The 16,304-nt window shown below is 52.8% G+C and overlaps 1 protein-coding gene across 7 annotated transcripts in view; it reads right to left on the reverse strand.

Annotated features, from left to right (window-relative positions):
- The window catches only part of GNAO1 (G protein subunit alpha o1), a 133,487-nt gene that overhangs the window by 12,855 nt on the left and 104,328 nt on the right, over positions 1–16,304 (reverse strand). The window lies entirely within an intron of this gene.

Consider the following 16,304-nt stretch of genomic DNA (forward strand, 5'->3'; position numbering starts at 1 on the left):
CGGGAGGTGCAGCGCTTGGACAAAATCCAAGGGCCCGCTTAGATGGAGATAATCGAGGAGTTTAAATCGGTTTTTTTTTGCAGGGTGGAGGGAGACTTAGCTTTCTGAAACACTTGGATAGTTTTAAAACATTTACCCTTATTCTGGTCTAGGCTTAAAATCTATGGACATAGGCAATGCCTCCACGGGCTGAAATTTTGGGTAGGAAGTCCTGTCTTTCAGTGTGAAACGTTTTTGTAGAGGAATCCAACAGCTGCGCACATACAATCACAATCCATTTTTTCATCCGCATTCAAGATAATTTCTCAAAACAACCCAGCCCAACTAAATGTAATTTACGAAGAAAAGAGGAATTTGGATTATGATTTAATACAAATCATAAACACAGCACTGCACCACACAGTGAAGTCTTTCTCACCGCCGTCGAGCTGCATATAGACACTCCAGTTCCTCTTAAAGAGGATTTGATGTGCATTACGGGGCCTAAATGCCTCCTACCTCTAGCCCCAGGAGCATCATTCTAATGCACATGAGATGCTTTCAATATACTGTGAATATAATAAAGCAGCTCTGCAGGTGACACAGCAGGGGCAGGAGAGGGGGGGACGGACCCGTTCAGGTGTTGGCCAGAGGATGGGAGCTTTGACTAGTGCAGCTTGCAGAGAACAAAGAGAAGTAAGTAAGTAAGTAGTAAGTAAGAGGAGTTGTAAGGAAGGAGAAGACATCGTTGTCCCCAGTGAGTATGAGTTTACCGGTGAGCGCAAGTTAAGTATGAGCTGGAACCATTCACATAAAGACAGCCATGATGTCTGAGCTCAACTTTCTCTTTCACTTTAGCTAAATGTGATTTTTTTTTTTTTTTAACATACAGTGTAGGTTTAGCCCTGATGAGCAACTGAGTCACACCGACTCGCTAGCACGCACATTTCCCCCTGTGCCTTGCCAAAGCACATCCCGCTTGGCCTGAACGTGACGCCCTGTCCTGCCGCTGGAGATGCTTTCCCTGCTTGTGTTAGAGAGCAGAAGGCTTCCCATCTGTGTCCTGGAGGGAATGCTGGGAGCCAGGGCGCCGGTGCACTCTGCTACCCAAGGAAACTCACTGCCACTGGCTTTTGTGCCTACCGCACCAGCCAGGAAGATCAAACAGACACCCAAACTCTACGCCAAGGTGAAAAACAAACCTCGCCCGCTCAAATCATCTATTTTGGCTGCCTGTCACTTGTTTTCGCTCAAGAACTGCAAGAATTGTGTCACCCAGAGAAAAGTATAGAAACTAAGCAGGCTTATTTCCATTGTGCTCTTTTCCAAACATTTAAAGCCGTTGTGTTTTTGTGACAGATGCTCCCTTAATAGCCTTATGATGGGCCCTGGATGGATGAATGGGGCTTCACTTGAAATCAGATCCTCTGCCATGATGGCTGAAGCCACCATCACTCATCTATTCACAACTGGTGGCAACTCCTGTTCCTTAAGAGACAGCTGCATTTCTCCACGTGTCCCCGCAGACCGGGGCGGCTCTGCAGTGCTGTGATTCAGAGCGCCAGCCTCTCCTCTGTCCTCAGGAGCAAAACACTTCGAGGTGATGGTAAAAAGTGGAGCTGTAAGAGAAGGAAGGGTTTTCTTTCCCTCTTGCAGGTGTTGACAGTATCCTGAAGATGCTTCTCTCTTCCTCCACCTTCATTTTCTGTATTTTCCTATCATTCAGCTCTCTCCAATTTGACGTTCCCTATTAATTATTCTTGCCTTTGAGGTCCGCCTTTAATGCTGGGAGTGCCGCAAACGAAGAAATCTACTGCAAACTGGCCAAAGGACTCAGCACCACAGCAGCACAGTGATGGAGGAGGTCGTTACTGTAATTGCTGCCTTCGATGGGCGATGATTTGCTTGGGAACAGCAGCATCCTTTGAAGCCCAGGCTGCGTGCTGGGACTTCAGGGGGTTCTCACCCTCACTACCAGCGAGCACAGCCTACAGCGCTTCCATGCAGTGTTCCTCTTGGCTGTCCGGCAGCGAATTACCTCCAGATTGGATTTGATCCTGCGTACCCCTTGGCTCTGAGCCTTGGCAAGCCTTGCTGCCCTTTGCGTTCGTGTCCATGGAGGTGATGCAGCCTCCTGTGCCTGGCTCCACTGGAGTTAATCTGGAGGATCAGGGGTTTGGGGGAGCTGATGAGCCTCTCGACAGGGCAGGATGATGGTGATAGAGGGAGCAGAGCCGAGCAGGATCCACCCCATTCACTCTCTCCTCCCTGACAGTGTCCAGCTCCCAATCCCAGCTGGGACATCTCCATAGGAACCTTGGCTGGGGGGTCTCTAGCATCTGTCTGGGTAAGGGCTTTGCTTCCCGGTGCTTGAGCAGTGCTGTGATGGAGGATTACTCAGCATCCCCAACACTCATCCTGCCCCGGCTTCAGGTGAGCCGAGCTCTGTGAGTCCGGTGCCTCAAGGTCTCTCCCACACTAACGCATCCGGCCCGACTGCCTGGCACCCCAGCTCTGACACCCGCTTGCCAACACACCCTTTGCCTTTTCGATTAACTTCCCTCTTCGTCTCTTTCCATAATTTCTAGTCTTTTCCATCATTCTCCAGGTGTTTCTCAACGCCCTAAATTATTTCAGTCCCCTGGGTCTGCTTTTCGTCTGTGCCTGCTAGTCTCTACAAGGGTCAGCCATCAATTTATATGGAAGTATACAACATTTTCAGTGCTGGTTTTGAGGTTGCATTCCAAAACTGTTTACTCCTCTGGCTGCTCTCCCCTGGCATTTCTCCCATTTCAGGCTGCAGAAGACTTTTTTCCCCTGGACTCGGCAGCAGCTGAGCTGGGCCCCATGGGCGCGCGCACCCCACGAAGCTCGGCTGCAGGAGCGTGCCACGGAACGGCTGCCGCGCCAACATCCAGCTGCGGGAACGGGAAGCTCAGGCAGGCTGCTGTTGGATGCTGAGCTGATTTCAGCTGCTTCTTGTTCCCCTTTGCTCCTGCTGGAGGTATCTCCGAGGCTTCCCTGGAGCGCTGGTGCTCCCTGCCCAGGCTGCTTGGATTGAGTTGCTGGTCTTCTGGGTGGGGTTGGGATGTGTTGAGGGGTGCCAGCTCTCTGGGAACAGGGAAATCCAAGCGGGCACAAACTGCTAGACATGGTGCTGGATGGCAGCGCTCCTGGTAAGCCCTCTGAACCGCAAATCTCAAGGCCAAACTGTTGCTGGAGATAATTAGTCGTCGCAGCCAAGAGGCTCGATGATGCATAATCCCCTCAGAAGCTGGCGTCTGTTTAACCAGCAGAAACAAGAGCACTTTGGAGGGCGCGGAGCGAGTGCTCGGCTCTCCCCCTTCCGCCTCATCCTCGGAGCGCGGTGCTGGCATCAGAGCTCCTGCCCCGTCCCAGCTCCGGGCTTTGCACACTCGAGCAGAAGCGTACCTGAAACGACACATCAGCTCTTAGTTGCAGCCTGCCTTGCCCAGGGCTCGCAGGGGTTAAAAAAAGATGAAGAAAGGTTAGAAGGTTTTTGAGTACAGGAATAACCCTGGAGCATTTATAGTCCTGAGCCAGAGCAGCCTCCATTGCTGCGTATATCTTTTATCTTAAATGCTTTGTTTTGAAGCAGATTGCAGGTTCCTGAGTCACTCAGTGTATCAGGGAGGTGAAGCCCGGCAAAACGCACCAGAAATGGCATTTCCCAAGCAGAGGGAGAGCAGCTCGTGGAACCCAGGCTACGACAGGCAGACGCTCTGCAAGGCCGAGCTGACATTCTGTAATATGGAAAATAGGGAGTAAATATAGTTCCTGGCGCCTTCATTTTCGGTTGCCAGCAGCACGTGGCAGCAGCACTGTTGATGCCAGAGACACCGCACGCAGAAGGGACCGTTGTCCGAGCTATCCCGTGGGAACAGCCCAGCAGCAGCCGCCTACGTGCAGCGCGTGGACGGGGACCCCTCCCCAGGCGCTCTGCCACCGCGGGCACCCTCCGCCCATGCCAAAGGCTCCGCTCTCTCCTACAGAGGAGCGTAGCTGAGGTCGCCAGCGGCGGTCAGAGCCGGATACCTGTGGCAAGGCTTACACAGACCCACATTCATGTCTGTCGAGGCTAAGGGCAACAAAACGGTTAAACGTTTGCTGGGTTTTTCTTGCCTCAAAGGCACACCTTGGCAGGCTTTTCGCAGGCAGCGTCCAGCTCAAAGCGTGCACACACCGGGTGCTGACACCGCGCCGAGGCCGAGCTCACGTCCCCGGTGCTGGAGAAGTGATGGTGCAGCAGCAGCCACGGCTGGGGTCTTGGTTTGGGGCGGGTTTTCGGGAGTGGGAACTTCAGGAGAGGAAGCTGGAGACAGAGGCATCTTCCCAGCTGCTCCTCGGTCCTGCCGGTCCTGGCCTCTGTCCATGTCTCCTCTGGGAAGGAAAGGCGGTGCGTGGGACACCCCAGCCTCGTTTCGTTGGCTCGCGTTGTGTTTGGTCGGAAAAGCAGATCCTCGTTTGTCAGCAGATGCAGCTGAGTCACCGATGGGTTATTTTCTACTCCGTGCACAGAGGCGCTTGAGGGTCAGCTCCCGCGTCATGTCCTGGCAGATGCCGAGTTTTTAACTGAGGCTGTCACGAGCAGGATTCATCTCACCTAACTCTGGCTGCTTCTGTGAAGACGTCTCCACCCGAGTACTCCTTCCTAGTTCCCGGATGGAAGGTTGCCTGCATTTGAGCTTAGCTTGTACCTTGGCTTCTCCCCTTCTTTCATCGATGAACACACAGCTCAACGTATATTCACCATGAAACCCATTCAATATTTAGCGACTGTAGAGTGAGGACTCAGAGGACAAGCACCGGGCTCAGGGACTGTCAGTAGCGGCTCCACAACAGCACAGTAAACTCTTGTAGCACCTTCTACCAGAAGAGAAAACCATGGCATGGGTGCTGCTTCCCGATGGTGTGACACAGCTGGGTACGGCTGCCTGGGCAGCCGGCGCTGCTGGGCAAACACCTTGGAGGCTGTGGCACCACAACATTATTTTTGGGGAAAATCAACCACCGCCCACTCTGAGAGCCCAGCGCTTGTCCAGCACACGCGGCAGTGATGCAACGCGCGGCGTCAATCACCATGGCTTACGAAAGGCTTGAAATGCAGCCGAGCCGCGGCATCGTGTCCCTTCGGAGATCAGTCCCACTAAGGGTAGGGACCACGACGCGCACACGTGCGTGCAGAGCCCTCCTGGGCTCCTAACCCAGGACATGCTGCCCCTCGGGCGCTCTGGGGGAGATATGGTGGCAGCAGAAGGAGACCTCAGGAGATGAATGGTTCAGCTAAGAGGGCACGAGTGTCGCCTGGCGTTTTCTGAGCCCAGCCCAGAGAAGGGAGGTCTTGGGAATTCGTTCCTGGACTTTGGTGTTTCTGGCTGCGTTCGCCGCTCAGCCAGTCCCGCCCTGCCGCGAATCATGGGAATCATACGGCAGGCTCTGTTCTCCTGCCGCGGCTCCCCATGAGAAATCTCATCCCGTGTCCGACCAGATGAGATTCCAGCGCAAACGCTCCCCAGCTTCCCTTCCCCAAACCCAACCAGCGACAAGCCACTTCTGGTGCCGGGCTCTCACAGGCTGCTAACAGTCAGAGCGATGGTCACTGGGGTTATCCTCCTGAACGAACACAGCTGGATGCTCTGGGGTTTTATTACTGTCCCCTGGGAAATGAGGATGGTCCTCGCTATGAAAGGATGGTGCCAAATCTTAGCAGGAGGGATGGCGTGTTGCGAAGCCCTTTTTTATCCCCCCTGCACTGAAGCAGGGCTTGTATGTCAAGATCAACTTGACAAGTTGGTATTAATGCTAATAGGCAAGCGGGATGAACAAAAGCAGGTTGGAGCTTAGCTGTCCTAGTTAGACTCCCAGTTTTCCAAGGCATGACTGAATCCAGAACAATTTTTAGCATCATATGTAGATGAGCAGAGTTGCTAAACAGCAACCATGTAACAAAGGTCCATCAGGGGACACAGGGAGCTGGAACTGCTGGTCTCCGGGCGTAAGCTGCCGGCCAGCCTTGCTCACCAGCGGCGCTTTGGTCAACAGGACATCATGGTCTGGTTACTGCTGGAATAAAAAGACACTGGGGCACAGTCCGAGTTTGTGATCGGAGAGCTCTGGCTGGGGGAGAGGTGGGCTCCAGAGGGAAAGCCAATGCTGACCACCTACTCAGAAATGGTTTGGAGCCGCCCTGGAAAAGCAGATGTGGGCTCATCTTTCTGCAACGAGGTTTGAAAATTGGACGGTGTGCAAGAGGGGAGGATGAAGATTTATATTGGAGCCCTTCCAAAAGAGAAAAACAATGTGTCTGGATCTGATCAGTGACCCACCTAGCTTAACTGGTGTGCAAGAGCAGATGTTGAGAGAAGAGTAGGAACACAGAGCAAGTATGCAGTACTCGGACAGTTTTCCCAGCCTCCAATATTTCATACAGATAACGGAGTTTCAAAGAGAAGGGTGGTATCTTTATATTTCTTACCCTTCAATGATTTTTCTTCCAGAAATTTGTCTAGGTGCTTTTTGAAGCAATGTAAACTTCAAACAGCCACATCTGCAGCGAGGAATTTCCCAGCTCAGCTACTCTGTCTGTGAAAAACTGCCTCTTGCTGGTTTTCAAACTGCCATGTCAGAGTTTAACTTTTTTTAATTATTGTATGGGAACAGCTGCCCTCTCTCTCCTCCCGATTCCCCACTTGTTTCTCTGCAGACATCTCCGTAGACCTCCACACATCCCCTGTGGAGCATCTCTGCTCTGCTCCTGAGATGCTCCTGCACGGAAGCCCTTCGGAGCCTTTCGCCACGCCAGGAAGGGGTTTTCCTGATCTCCTGGATCCTACCCAAGATGGGGAAAGGAGGGAGCCACAGCTGCCGTGTTCTGTATGTCACCGTCTGCTTTACGGTCGCTTAATACGATGCTGCTTAGAGACCCGGAGGGTTTGTCGCCAGCGCCCTGGCAGCCACGGCATGGGCAGACCTGGTGAAGGCGGTTTGCCAGCAGCGGTGCGATCCCTTTTGGAAGTGTCCTCATCCGGGCGACATCGCTCGTTCGCTAAAGCCTCTGTGATTTAAATCCTCATTTAGCGCAGAGCCGCTGACCACGGGCCTCTCTTTTGTAAGCAAAAAGAATTTTTATGGCGGCCGGCTGGATCTTTCCAGCAGCGCTACGTAAACTGGAGCCCGCTGGGATGACGCGTGGCGGGATGTGCGAGGTCTCCTCTCCCAGTGGCTCTGCACGCAGGTGTCCTCCGTGTGCCGGGGCAGCCACTGGCACTAATCGAACTTTGGCTGAAGCGGAGGAAGGCTCGACAGCTCCAGCCTGGCTCTCGCTTTACGTAAGCCCCTGCCTCCTTCCGAAGACCGTCTCCGAAGGCCGGTAGCTGAGCTGGAGCAGGGATGTGGCATGGCGGGACTCAGCACCCTGGCAGTGAGCAGGATTTATGCCTAAACCTTTATGCAACAGAGTAAGTGGGTTTGATGCTTTTTTTTTTTTTTTTTCTCCAGGGCTGCTGTTATAAACCTGCTGACAGCAGAGCTGATGGCTTTCTATACCGTAAAAAAAAAAAGAAGAAAGAAAGGAAAGAAAAGGAGGGGCTAAAAATAAGCCATGGGGAGTGTGGGATAACGAAGCACCCGCACTGCAGCAGGGCTCCCGGTGCGTCCATGTGGGGCGGCTGGTCCACCCGCTCAGCTCAAATGGGAGACAGGCATCGACAACAGCCCCGTGGACTTTAACCTTTTGATCAGCCACTGTCCAGGGAGATTCGTCAATGTATGCACAAAGGCCCGGGACATCTATTTACACACTTGTAAATAGGGAAGTAGCATTAACATCTCTGGTTTTAGGCTGGAAGGAAAAAAATAGATATAGCTGCAGTGCTTTTGCAGTGCTAGGTGTCCGTCTGCCGCAGGGGTGGCACAGGTGACGGATTCGGATCTCATGTTAGGAAGAAACGTGTTAGTTACAAGTAGACAGAGGATGCTTGTAGTTGGGTGAAGTTCTGAAGAGTGGGGTGGGTCTGTCGGGAGCCGACTTTGATCAAGGGCCTCGTTTACACGCTCACTGTGCTGAGGAAGATGGGTTACTGGTGATGGAGCAGGAGTCACGCTTCTGGATCTTCTCATCTGTCCGTTTTCCTGACCTATTAGCAAGCTATAGGGATTTCTGCTTTCAAATCCCATTGAAGCATCCCTGCCAGAAACCATGGGTACCGAAACCAGCTGATGCTCTGCCGTGGGTAGGTGTGACCTGCAGCTAGCAAAACCAAAACCTGGAGATTTTACCCTTGGCTGCACACTAAAAACATCTCAGTTATCCCAGACATAGGTGGATCTCTTGGGCATGTAAAATCCGTGCTGTGCAAATGGCCTTTCTGGTCCTTCTCAGCAGCTGTCAGGCTGTGGCTCCTCCGAGAATGGCTTTGCTTGTGGTATTGCAGCATTTTGGTGTCAGTCCGGGCTGGATCCAGAAGCAGAGACACGTAAAGGCAAATTCATGGAGTTTCTCATCTCTTTAGAAAACGTTCAGCTGAATCGTTGTTAGGAGGAGCTTTGTTTGCCGGGTATCAAAACAGCTCGATCGTTCCCACCGGAGAAGGAAGGTGGGAAGGCGACGAAGGCTGTCACCTGGGCCAGGCTGGGCTGGCGAGATATCCTGCTGACCACCCACTTTTCCTTTCTCTTTCTCTTATGGGTATTAGCAACCTCAGAGACGTCTGCAGTCGTAGCCTCCTGTCGCCAGTCAACCACCCCTGGAAGGTCAGGCTCCTGCAGCCCATCTGACAGGGGCTTGGGTTCCTCCCAGATCTCAGCAGGAGGGGGCTGATCCTCATGCTCAGTTGAAGATGCACCAGGGATGCATGTGTGATAAAATCAGCTTGGGATGCTCCGTATGGGACAGCCCGGCCATGCAGCTGGTGTGGGAGGAGAGCTGAGGACACGACCAAGGCATGTTCCTCCACAGCTACTGTCTCTGCACTTGAGGCTGTGCAGGGACATTCCCCTGTGCCCTGCAGACACATCCCTGCCAGAAGCAGGCTTCGGAACGAGACAGCCTCTGCTGTCTGCCCATGGACCTGCCACTGACCATGTCTCTTGGGAGCGAGCCATGGGCCAAGGTGCTGCAGTAAGCCAGGCGGGTGGACCAGGAGTCTCTGCCTGCTTGGTAGGAGAAGTTTGAACCAACCCAGGACCACCTCACTTCCAGTGGGAGGATGGAGCTGACCCAGAGCAGCCTTAAGTCTGGAAAACATTAGAAGTTCTACCAAACAGTGCGGACTTTGTTGCCAATAAATACTTCTGCTGAGCTTCCCCTTGGCTGCAGCAGGGGAGGAGAGCATCTGGAGCAGATGGCTGGTTAGCATGAGCATCGCCCTCACCCAGCCCGTGTTTCAGTGCTCTTCACTGCTGGAGCACCTCAGCTCTCGCTGAGCATGATTGATGTGTCCTCCCAACCTCCCACCGGAGCAGGGAGCTGTTATTAATCACACTTGCTTTAGGAGGGATATAAGTATTAAGGGGATAGATGACTCAGCCAAGGACATGATGGGAAGTCCGTGGTGGTGCTTGGAAGTCAGTTTGGGGTCCCTAAATCGCGGTCAGGAGCTTTAATCACAAGACCTTTCCGTACCGAGTTTTATAACCCTTAAGAGATGTTCTTCCATGCTTTTAACAGGGATTTGGCCCATGTAGGGGCAGATGCTATAAGGCTGGCACAAATTTGCTGGCCTATTCAGAGAAAGAAATATAGTCCCTACATAAAGAGCAGTCTGTAAAATGGTGTTACAACTGATGATTAAATTGTAAGTTAACCCAAGAATTTGAATAAAGATAAATAAATGCTTTCTTTTTATTTTTTTTTTTTCCTGGTGAACAAAGGCAGCTGAAAATGGATGTTTTCACGTACTTTTCTGCTCCATCCAATGTAATTTCATGCATTCCTATATGGATTTTGATGAGTTCTGCAGATCAATGACACTGCATTTAAACACGAGCTAAGCAGTAATTACAGATGCGTGCAAGATTTATTCATCTGGTGGCACTGCACCAGCTGATGGAAGGATCAGCCGTATCCAATCAATGCTTGAAGCTTCTCAAAATAAAGAGCTTTTTGGCTCCCAATGCAAAGTGAAAATAAAAATAGCGCCCTGAATCCCAGGAGTGCCCCCTTACATCCATACAGGAGAGGCCACCGGACGGGTCTGGGTCCGATCTGCAGCGTTGCTCACGCTGAGCCGTGCCTTTGCACACCCACATATCTCCTTCACGTTGGGTCTTCATGCGCTCGCCGTCCCTAGGGCTGAGGATGGGATTGATGGGATTTAAGGTCTAAGTGAGGAAAAAGGAGGAGGATGAGCAGCGGGGAGGAAGGAGCCAGGGAGCGGGCAGCCAGCATTCCCTGGGATCACGTCCCGCGTGCTGGAGGGTGCCCAGGGTGGGCGCGCAGGGGCTGGGAGCCAGCGTGATGTGCCACGCTGCGGCGCGATGGGAGCAGCTGGGGGACTGCGGTCGAAATCACGGAGGTGCGTTAATGTGGCTCTGTTGTTATGGGAACGCATGGTGGAGGATGCAAGGTAGCGTGTTTAGAAGTGGATACTGGATTTTGTCCAACTTTTCTTCAGGTTTTCCCTGTGGATGTGGACTACATGTTCAGATAGGAGCTCTCCCCTCCCATGGAGCAAAGGTTTTTTCTCCCCTGTCACCGCGAGATGTCCGGATGAGCCAGGGAGACCCACCCTGTGATGCTCTTTGCTGGGATTTCAGACAGGGTACCAGAGCTGGTCCTACACCTAGATTTCTCGTCAAGCTGCTGGAAAAGCACCAACATATCAAGCGGAGTCACTAAGGTCTAAGCAGAACCGACAACCCTCCCATGGTACTTCTGTTCTGGGGCAAGGGAAGATAAAGAGCAGGAACAGACTGAACCAGGCAGACCCAGGGGTTTGGGCAGCTCTTTCAAACACTTGGATGCCTACAAGAAAGCTGGAGAAGGACTTTTTACAAGGACATGGAGTGATAGGACAAGGGGCAATGGCTTTAAACTGAAAAGAGATTTAGATGAGATAGAAGGAAGAAATTCTTTCCTCTGATGGTGCTGAGCACTGGCACAGGTTGCCCAGAGAAGCTGTGGCTGCCCCATCCCTGGAAGTGTTCAAGGCCAGGTTGGATGAGGCTTTGAGCAACCTGGTGTAGTGGAAGGTGTCCCTGCCCATGGCAGGGGGGTTGGAACTAGATGGTCTTGAAGATCCCTTCCAAACCAAACCATTCTGTGCCTGCACGGAAGTCAGAGAAACGCTTGGTAAGATAAAAAGGTCCTGCGGGTGACCCCTGTGCACTTAGCACCAACTTAGCACTATTTACTACCAACTATTTTAAGCAGATGCTCTGAAGTCTCCCATAGGGGCCGCAGCCGCTGGAACGAAGAGGACCGGGCCGAGCCTCCCTGCCCTGCCTCTGTGCTCCGCTTCAAAGGATGCTCCGCTGGTGCTGGGAAGCATAGGCACGTGGGAAAACCTCCAGCCCTGCCCAGAGAGCAGCATAGGTGGGAAGAGGGTGCCCAGAGGTATGCCCAGGGTGTCCTGCCCTCTGTCGCCTTCAGGACTGACGCTGCCACCACTGTGTGCCAGTCAAGACTCTGGATCACGAGATGCAGCTCTTCATCATGGATGGGGAAGAGGCTCTTACGTCCTTGAGGGTGGTCCCCTGGGCAGGACCCAGGTAGTCGAGCTCCCAGGTAGTCTTTTTTCTCAAGCTTGTTTGTAACTTCTATATTTGTGTCGTTTCTTTGATTACGTATTTTTGGTTGAACAAGATACTCCTCTGGGGATTTCTTAATGCAAAGTTGCTGCTTCCAACGTCAGTTTAGTTTGAGCAGAGCTTTTTGCCTGGACTCCCTTACCAATTCCCAGCTCTCAGCAGCTGCTAGCTTGTGTCCGCCTCCTCTTTCTCTGCCTTTCTCCTATTCCTGCCCGCTGCAGATTTGGCCTCGCCGTTCGGCACACTCCCTGCTGCTGTATTTCTCATGTTGGGGACTGCGAGGCTGTGGAGCTGTTTAACTGAAAATGTTTAAACTGACATTAACGCTGCTTGGTAGGATGTACTGGCTGGTATTTTCCTGAACGAGGATTTGGAAATGGTTCTTACGCTGGCGTCAAACCTTACGCACCCGGAGCAATATTGAGGGATGGGGAAATGCTGATTTATGCCATTAAAAGTGCTGTCAGAGCCTCGGAGCTACAGCGTTTCAATTTCAGAGCACCGAATTTCTTGTCAGTGCCGGTGCTCCCAGTAAACCTGCTGCTCAGCACTGGGGTGACGACGTAGCCCCGTCAGGAAGGGGTTACAGGGAGGCAAAGTGCCTCATAAATCCCTAGCAAGGCTTGGACTAACTGCCAAAACCCGAGCTGACACTTCCTTGGCGCGGTTCCGCGGTGCGGTTCGTGCCTGGTTTCTTTCTCCATGTATCTCTTCCCTCCCCTCCCAGCAGCGTGGAGAAGGTGCTGCCTAAAAATCTAGGCTCAGCACCATTTCTCCTCTTATTACCCCCATAAATTCAGCCCCAGAAGAGACCCCCAGGGACCTCGGAGGAGGTGCCTTCTCCAGGTACTCAAGCACTTAAATGCTTTAGATGTATAGGAGGTGGGGAAAGTGTTAAGCACGAGGATTTTGGCACAAGGATGGGTGTTCACCCCGCTGTTCTCCAGCCTCCTTCTGCTCCAAACTAAGCAGCCCTGCCTGGAGGCTGTGCCCGCAGAGCGGGGTGAACATGTGCCCACCCACAACAGCCCACGTAGAATCACCCCAAGAGCCTGAGCACGGGCTGCCAGCGGGATCAGGGGCGCACGGGAAATTAGAGGGTTTTCTGATGGGGGATGGCAAAATTGGAGTTGTGGGTTTGGATCTGTGTGTGACGCCAGTGGTCTGAAGGCAAGGAGCAGATCTGGAGAAGGGGAAATAATAGTTTATAGACAGTCTCAGTGTTGGTTTTACTCCAACAGAGAGTCAGAGTAAAAGGTACGGATGAACGAACTGATACAGACCTAGCTCTAACTCTGTGTGCTGCAGGGGGAAAAAAAAGAAAAAGAAAAAAAGATAATAACAGGAAAAGGTAAAAAATGTGCCTAAACTGTATCACCTGGCTCACTGCATCCCCCACCTCGCTCCCGCCGCCTTTGCGGAGCTGGAGGCACGGGGCTGGGACGCAGGGCTGCTCCTGAAATCCCAAGGGAAAGCAGAGCCCTTCCCGCCTGCCCAGCTGTGCTGCCCGTGGCCAAATACCCCCAGTGCCAGGTCCCCTCCGAGATGTCCCATAGGCACCACGGCACCGTCCGTGCCCGAACATGTGCCCATGCTGCCGAGCCCTGACTGCCTCTTCTCTGTCGAGAAAGAAACCCCTATTTCCCCCTTTCCCACCTAAAAAGCAGTAGGAAATCGATGGCCGGGGAGTGACTATCGGCTCAGCGCTCGGCCTGGGTAAGCAAGAAACAAAGTGGCGTTTGCCCCATGGCTAATTAGAGGTATTATATCAATTAGTCTCTGAAGCGCTCAGCGCCCGGGGGCCCACCAGGTGAGTCCCGATTTTCTCGGGGGACCTGGGGAGCTCTGCCTTCCTACCGGGGGCCGTGCCGCCATCTCCAGGTTCTTCATCGCCATCATCACCAAGTCCTGTGATTTTATGGCAAGTGTCACAATGTTTGCGATATTTCTTTTGTTATTTTTCCTTCATTTTTGTTCTCTCTTAAAGCCTCAGCCCCTCAAGGCTGGATATTAGATGGACTATTTGCTTAAGGAAATAAAAAAGGGCTTTCCAGCTCTCCTGTTCACAGACAAAAGGCTTTAAAGTCTAAGCCAGAGGGCTTAGGAAGCAGCAGATAAAAGCAATTTTCCAATGGTTGTCTTAATATATATTGAAAAACGGGGGCTTTTTAGCTAAGCTCATGATTGGGTTTGGGTTTAACTCCTAACCTCAGACACCTGAGCGTGGGATGCTGCACCGCTCCTCCTCTTCTAGCGGGGGAGACGCGTGTGTGTGGACAGGCTGGACCCCGGGGGAGAGGGCAGTTGCTCAAATGTTTTTTTGGGCTTTGTCCAAGAGCTCCCGACACACTGTTGTGCACTTCCCAGACCACAGCAAAGTCCCTTTGCAACTTTTCCTTCCAAACCAGGGTGATTTTTGGGATAGGACCCATGGGGAGGTGGCGGGGGGCAGCATCTCCACATCCCACCGTTACCACTGGTGCCTGCAGACCTGCATGGAAGACACCTTGCCACCTTGCTCCATCCTGGAGCCTAGCTACAAAGAAATTCCCTCGTTCCTGCCATTCTTTGCCATTTAAGGATTCCAAACGGATCGCAAGTACAGCCGCGCTCGCCTCCCAGCCTCGCAGCCGGTGCCAGACCCAACGCCGGCTGTGCGAAGAAGAGCCGCGGCGCGGTGGTCTCCTGACAGCTTCTCCTGCAGACACGCTGCAGAACCAGGAGCCTGAGAACTGAGGAGCTGGATGCCAAGCAGCTGGTGTAAAGCAGGAATTATCCACGCGGAGGGACGTTTGCCCGGCAGGGCAGGCTGTGCTGGCAGAGCTGGGGTGCACAGCACGTCAGGCTGTGAGGTGCAAGAAGGGAGAGGGAAGTTTGGGCTCCCTGGCTCTGCAGGAGAGGAGGAGAAGGAGCTGCGGGCTCCCAGGAGAGCCTGGATTCCCCGGCAGTGAAGCTGCATCCCAGCACTGCTGTCCCCTCCGACGTGGGAAGGAGGTTGGGGTGAAAGGCAGAGCTGGTGGGAGAGGGGGGGCTGCGGACGGAACAACGGAATAAGAGAACACAAACCCCAACCCTTGGTGGCAGCCAGCCAGCTCTGGCTGGTTTCATACGGACGTTTCAGCCCAAAAATATCCAAATACTCAGCCAAGCCAGTCAAATCCTTCTGTGCCGAACCTGTCACCCGCGGCCCTTGGCAAGGCAGGAAGGGATTCCTGTTGGGTCTGTCAGTCGGCGATGGGAACAGACCACCCAGGTGCTGTGCTTATCGGTGGTGCTGGCTGCTCCTCATCTCTACCCAAAATGTACAAAGAGAAGAGATCGTTCCCAAATTCCGGTGGTGTCCCCTACTCCAGGCAGTGCCCATGGCCGCCCGGCTCCCGCCCTTCTGCGTGAGAGCTTTGCCAGACGTGGGACAGCCCTGATTGGTATCGCGGGTCATTAAACAGCAATTTATTTAGTCGAGATGTCAAGATTTTACTACTCCCCGGGACAAAGACAACATTGTGGCGATGCGACACGGTGATGACAATGGGCAGGGAGGTGGCAGGTACTGCCATGTCCGTGTCCCCGAGGAATGGACTGTCTCCGTAACCGCTCTGCTTCTCCTTGCACTGCAGGCTGTCATCTCCTGGGCCTCTTCAGACAGATCTTAGAGAGATTTTTTGAGGGTAAAGGAGGATTAGGAGGAGGGGAGTGACAGCACTAGACCACCAGTCTTCGCCTGGAAGATCCATTCTAAAGAGGTGCTGAGTTTTTAGTGAAGCTGGCCACAGAATTTGCTATTTCAGATGGAGTGGCAGCAGCAACATGTCGGAGCTCTGGTTCAGCTGGTGAATGCTCTCCTGGATGTTCCCACTTTGCCGGGTGCTGTCACAAGCTCACTGTAAAGCCCAGCTCCGTAGCTTCTCCTCTTCATAGAAGAAGTTAAATGGAGAGGATGAGGGCATCTCAGATATCTTCACACAGACCGAGAGGGGATATAGTCCTTCAGAAACCAGGTGTTCATGAGGGACAGGACCTCTTGATTTTCCCTCTCCTTCATTTTCTTTAGAGTCTGCATGAGCTCCAGACAGGAAATGTCTTTTGAGACCGTTACCTCTTTCTCCGATGACTTGCATGTGTGTCTTGGCAAGGATAAAGGGAAGAGCCTGGCTCTGGGACTAAGCTTCTAAGTGAAAAAGGAGGCCCAGGAGAGAGTGGGTCTGGTGGAGCTCTCCTCTGCGCCAGCATCTGAGAGGGGCCAGGCAGGGTGGGTGTTGTAATGAGTGGCAATGTCTTACGGTGGAGCTGTGTCACACAGAGTCCTGCAGACCTCTGCTCCGCCTGCTTTTAAGTGAGGAAGCTGAGTCCTCATGCTCTCCTGGCAGCATTTGGTGGGATGGGAAGGTGAGCACTGCTTAACACCCACCTTCAAGATACTGTGATGTGGTCTCCACCATGCTTTGGGCCAACAGAAGTAGCTCCAGGAGAGATCACACCCGATTTTTCTGAAATTGTGTCTCCAGGTGGATGAAGAGTGAGGGTGAGATGTGGGAAAACATCCAGCTGATTTCAAA

Source organism: Tauraco erythrolophus, chromosome 15, assembly GCF_009769465.1.
Source record: "Tauraco erythrolophus isolate bTauEry1 chromosome 15, bTauEry1.pri, whole genome shotgun sequence".
Lineage (NCBI taxonomy): Eukaryota > Metazoa > Chordata > Aves > Musophagiformes > Musophagidae > Tauraco > Tauraco erythrolophus.